Source organism: Halichoerus grypus, chromosome 13, assembly GCF_964656455.1.
Source record: "Halichoerus grypus chromosome 13, mHalGry1.hap1.1, whole genome shotgun sequence".
Lineage (NCBI taxonomy): Eukaryota > Metazoa > Chordata > Mammalia > Carnivora > Phocidae > Halichoerus > Halichoerus grypus.
This window is the reverse complement of record NC_135724.1, coordinates 42603810-42610048: the sequence shown is the minus strand read 5'-3', so window position 1 is coordinate 42610048 and position 6239 is coordinate 42603810.

The following is a 6239-nucleotide window of genomic DNA, read 5'->3' as shown; positions in this document are numbered from 1 at the left end:
CAAATCAAAACCACAGTATTACCTCACACCTGTCAGAATGGCTGAAATCAAAAAGATAAGAAACAACGAGTGTTGGTGAGAATGTGGAGAAAAAGGAACACTTGTGCACTGCTGGTGGGAATGTAAATTGGTACAGCCACTGTGGAAAAACAGTATGGAGGTTCCTAAAAAAATTAAAAATAGAATTACCATATGATCCAATAATTCCACTATTGGGTATTTACTCAAAGAACACAAAAACACTAACTTGAAAAGATATATGCACCCCTATGTTTATTGCAGCATTGTCTACAATAGCCAAATTATGGAAGCAACCTAAGTGCCCATCAATAGATGAATGGATAAGGAGAATATGGTACACACACACACACACACACACAGGAAAATTATGCAGTTATAAAAAGGGATGAGTTTGTGCTATTTGAATTGACATGACTGGACCTAGAGGATATTATGCTAAGTGAAATAAATCAGACTGAGAAAGGCAAATGGCTTATGATTCCACTCATAAATGGAATCTTAAAAAAAAATGAATAAACAAAAAGCAGAATCGGACCTATAAATCCAGAGAACAAAGTGATGGTTGTCAGAAGGAAGGGGGGTTGGGAAAAATGGGTGGAGGGTAGGGGGAGATACAGTCCTCTAGTTAAGGAATAAGTAAGTCATGGTAATAAAAGGCACAACATAAGGAATGTAAACCCTTAACAAAAAAGATAAGAGATAATATTTTTTAACTTCTTCAATTTATAAGAAAAAATTTGAGCCCATAAAGGATAAAATCAAACTGATTGTAAACTTCAGAATTTCCTGTCCAAAATGGCATTAATCTGTATGAGGATTTTACTAATTTACTAATGATTATTTTTACGTTTCTAATTGTTTATTTGGATGTGTTCCTTGAGATAAGTGGTTACTCTACCCACATTTTTACAAGAAACTTTCTCCCTTCTGTGTCATGTCTGTTGACCTGACCGCTTAATACATGGCCAGAGTACACGCAGGATCGGAATTTGGACTCCATCGTTTTGGCACTTAAAGTCCCAGGAGTCCATCTTAAGACCAGAAGGCAAGTTGGACAAGAGCTGGGTAGGGTGTCAGTAGGATGAAAGCTGAAGCACCATCCAGGGGTAGGGCACAGTCTCTCTCCTTTCATTATGACGTATTGGTCCTTATGATATGGGGGATGTTATTTCCATCCAGAAGGTTTTGAATTATGTTAATATTTTTGAAACAGCTACTCATTTCATATTTTCTTTTGTTGTTTCACTTGGCAAACATGATGTTCTTTCTTTTTTTTTAAGATTTTATTCATTTATTTGATAGAGAGAGAGCACAAGCAGGGGGAGCAACAGGAAGAGGGAGAAGCAGACTCCCTGCCGAGCAGGGAGCCCGATGCGGGGCTCGGTCCCAGGACCCTGGGATCATGACCTGAGCCCAAGGCAGACGCTTAACCGACTGAGCCACCCAGGCGCCCCCATGATGTTCTTTCTGCCAGTGCGAAGCTTCATTGTCGCCTAAAGAAAATGCTTCTTTTGGATAATCTCCATGAATTCCAAAATCATGTTGGGTAAATTCCTAAAATAAACATCTCTTCAGAGGTGCTATACAGGGTCTTAAATGAAAACTATGTGTTTGATTTGCCATTTCTAACGAAATGGGATACTTCCACGTTGCACATAATTAAAGGAGTAAATACACATTGTGCTGCCTTCCAAACAACCTTTCACTAATATAGTCGGAGTGGTCCCTGTGAAGAGGTGATCCTTTCCAGCAATTTCATCATAAAAAAGAAAAGGATATGTACATTAACTCATTACATATAATCTATTAAATTCAGACAAATGAATTTCCTCCGATTCATTTCAGAGCTGATTCATTTTATCTGCACGGCTTTAGTGCCGTATGTGAACATTAGGCCTCTTTAAAAAATGATGGGGCATAATAAATGCTTTAGGAATTTGTTTTGCTGAAGTGAACTAACGGCAGAGGAACATATGGTGAAATATATTTTTAATTACTTTTCAACAATGTTAAATGTTTTCTTCCCTTATTTTCATATTTAATGTTCTTGATCAAACTTACTGAAAAGTCTTCTTGGAGAGAACACAGCATTTTGTATAATAACACATGACTAATTTTATGGGCAATATATACCAGTATATGTAAGCAATATTTTTGCTCTAAGAGTCTTAGAACTTTATGATTCTTCATGCCTTCAAGTCTTTCAAGACATTCTTCCTGTCTTTTCTTTCCTCCTCTCTGAAACTGAGAGATTGACACCATTAACATTTCCAATTCTATTGCAATTTTTTTAAAAAAAGGTGTACTATTTATTTTTGAGAGAGAGAGAGAGAGAAAGAGAGAGAGAGCACGTGAGCGGGGGCGGGGGGAAGAGCAGAGGGAGACAGAAAATCTCAAGCAGAATCCCTGTTGAGTGCAGAGCCTGAAGTGGGACTGGATCCCAGGACCCTGAGATCCTGACCTGAGCCCAAATCAAGAGTCAGATGCTTAACTGACTGAGCCACCCAGGCACCCCAGGAATTTTTTTTTTTTTTTAATCAGCAAGAATTTGGAGACAATTTGGCTATTTCAGGTGAAGGCTAACTTTAAACACAAAGAGGGTTTTGCATGCCCAAACTTAAACTGCAGGCGGCTCAGTTTCACTCTGAGGAGGTATGGCATGTAACACCTGTGTCGATGGGCTGGCACCCTTGGAACTTTCAACTGTAGTGAGTTGAGGGGGGTGATATCTCTGCTTAGATTCACGTCACAAAATGTCCCGGAGTTCTGATCCTTCCTCCCATGAGTAGGTAGGATACTGCAACACTGGAGGCAAGCTGTATTTAACGAGTCCTCTACACACTGGAGAGTAAGGTGAAACTAGATTTTCCATTCCCATAAATCACTCTTTCTCCTGGAGACGAGCTAGATTATGCCCTGCACATCTACCTGTGCCGCCTCCACTATTAGAGGAAAAGGAACATAATAAAGGAAAAGACACATATTGCCTGATGCCTCTCTATGTGTCCTTCTGTTTATTGCTACTTTGCAGTGTTCCTTAGTTTCCAGGAATTGAAAATTGCTTGTTATCAAAAGTGATGAAAAAAGTTGTCCCTGTAATTGTTAGCTCAGCGTACTTGCTGTCCTTTTTTTTTTTTTCTTGTTGTCCTTTTTGATGAAAAATGGGTACGCACAAAAAAAATGAAGCAGCACTTTTCTAGAATTCAGACTCTATAGTAGGTGATATTTTTTTCTTTTTCTTTAAGATTTTATTTATTTATGAGAGAGAGTGTGTGAGAGAGCGCGAGCACGTGAGCAGAGAGAAGGGCAGAGGGAGAGGGAGAGGGAGAAGCATACTCCCTGCTGAGCAGGGAGCCTGATGCGGGGCTCGATCCCAGGACGCAGAGATGTGACCTGAGCTGAAGACAGATGCCCAACGGACTGAGCCACCCAGGTGCCCCAAGTAGGTGATATTTCTATATCTGAAAGTCCCAAATGTTGTGTTTATGAACAAAATTTACCAAAGAGGACTTCTGAAATGTGACTAAAAGACACTCTCAGCACGTGAATCGACCATACCCTGGCTTATTATAAAACAAACAAACAAATAAAACAAACAAACAAACAAACAAAAAGACAAAGCTACCTCCAGCATTTGTACTCTGAGCATGGTGCCGTGTCTTCTGAGGATGTCACCTGAATCTCAGATCCCACCCTTAGTTTCCCTTCCCTTGACTAGTCACACGAAGGTAATCTTTTCTGGTTGAGAAGATTTCTGTTCCTTCTCTTCTGCCTGGCTCAGGCAGCTCTGCAAACTGCTGCCAAGCAGGGTCAGTCACTTGATCTAGAAATCAAAACTGTAGAGGCCTTAGTCATACCTCAGCTACCAAGTACTGTGGGCTCCAAATTGACTGTCAGCCAATGAGGTCTGATAAGTTGGATAAGGTTTCACATAACACTTTCTACTGAAGAAGTATTAGATTTGTGAGGGAGAGTGCAGAGCAGGGAGAAGCTTCCAGACATAGAAACGGCACTTAAGATTCCTGTGACAGGATGTTAAACCATTCAACTAGAAGATTTTCCTCACAGACTTCAAATGTTTGCACCTCACGGGTTGGAAAACCAGATTACATCCAACCCCACTGTGAACATCAGGTGTCCTGAGGTGTTTACCTTTGGCTACCGTTGGTGTTCGGAGTTGACAATCAGTCTGGTCCGCCAGCCCATTAAAGTGAGACTGAAGGCACAGTCAGGTGGCAACAAAAAGCTGAAAAAGCATCTCATCCTTGGAAAGTGTTGAGAACATTTTTTTTTAGCAAAAAGTAAAATTAAATGAATAAATAATTAATTTAAAAGTGTGCCAAAGCTCTGTTAAAGTGTTTTAAGATACTTCTTTTTCCCCTCCCTCTTGTTCCTGCGGGGATCCCATTCACAAGCTGAGAGACAGAGATGCATTCGTATTCTGACTTCGCTGTCAGCTCGTGCCCTCTCTGGCTGAGGCCCCGGTGCAGTCCTCATTCCATTGTGTGTGCATGTGTGCCCCGTGACCCTTCATCGGCTTCCTCATCTGGGGTTCTGCAATATCTGCTGCTTCTGCAGTAAATGCAAGCGCCTTCCCTTGGCTGATGTGAGACAGTTCGGTTCTCCAAAACAACGTGAGAACATTAAGTTTAAAGCTGCAAGAGGACTTGAAACAGGAAAAACAAACAAACCAACAAAACCAAAAAACCAAAAAACCTTTCTCTTCAAATATCTTCTACTTCTTCATGGGCTTCTCTGACATAATTCTTGAAAGGGAAGTTGGTTGCACAGTTCCCCTGGTCTTTTATTCCTCCATTCCTTTTAGGGTTCCAAGCTTGGCCATGAGCTTTTATTAAAGCACTTATCAAAACACTTGCGTACCAGGTCTAAAGGCCTTTCGCACGTTTTCCAGCTGTTGTGTGTGGCTTCACTTGGCACTTCCTTTCTTTAATCATCTCTGGCACTGCCTGCCCCCTGTTCCGGGCTGCTACCAGAAATAGCCCACTCAACAGCTGGTCTCTAAGGAACAAGATGGCTGATGACCTTGCCATGTGACATCTACCCCGCAGGTTGGAGACATCGCTTGGGCGGTTTCTAGTCGTGTGGGAGCAGGTTAGGTTCCCCTGCAAATCTGTACTTGGTCCAGAGCCCAAATGACTGAAACTGGCCCTCAGCACACTTTAAAGAGCAATTTCTGAGCTCTTCTTGGCCCCAGGAGTGGTGGTGAACACCACCATTCTTCTATAACAATTGCAATGGACTCCAGTGAAGATAAAATCAGGCTGAGAAATGAATTTTTGCTGATGTCTGGGCAAGCAACAGGTACTCTTCAAAATGAAGGTTTGCATTTTGGGGAGTGGAGGTGAGATTTTTTTTTTTTTTTTAATCTTTGGACTCTTCACTATGCTGCAGTGTAACTATGGATCTGTCAAATTGAACTGCATTTCAAAGGGAATTTAGGCAACTGGATTTTCCCACAAGGATATCAGAAGACTTTTGGCTTATCATCTTTAAAACACACCAGCCACTTTTCATGCGCATCTGGCTCAGCCTGAGCTTTCTGTAGGGTATGAAGTCTACAAGTTATGTTGTAAGATGCTGCACCACTACCATGGAAAGTGACTAATGAAACCTTTCTCGTTGAGGTAGACTGTCTCACAGAGAGAAAGCAGTAGAAGGAGTCCTTTCCTTCTGGCAGGCCTTGATGGGGGAAACTTGACCATATGTTAAACAGAGCTCCTCTCTTTACCTAACCACTGTCTCCAGAAAACAAGATCAAGACGCACTTCAGTCCCCACCACCACTCTGAGCACTGTCCCCATCATCATTTCAGAGATTACACACGCCGATGCGCTGGAAGGCTCTGCGACCCCATTTCTGGGTAGCACCTGCTGGAAGTTTGACTCTGTTGTTGGGGTTTTGCCTCTGATTAAATGAATTACTAAGGAGTCTTAGAAATGGCCTGCTTTAAAAATCTCACTGGAAAATGAGAAAAATGTGCCTTTTAGATTTCATTTCCAGTTCAGAAGTAGGAGAAAATGTCTCATTATTCTAGTGTACTGCCTTGTCTGGTTTGAAAACAGAGTTTCCAGTAATGGCCAATGCTGAGTAGGACAGAGTGTAAATTTTGAATGTCATTGCTCATACGGATGCCCAGAGGACCCAGGCAAGGCCCTGCAGGCGTCTGCTTGGCAATGGATGTTGGACAATAAAATTGT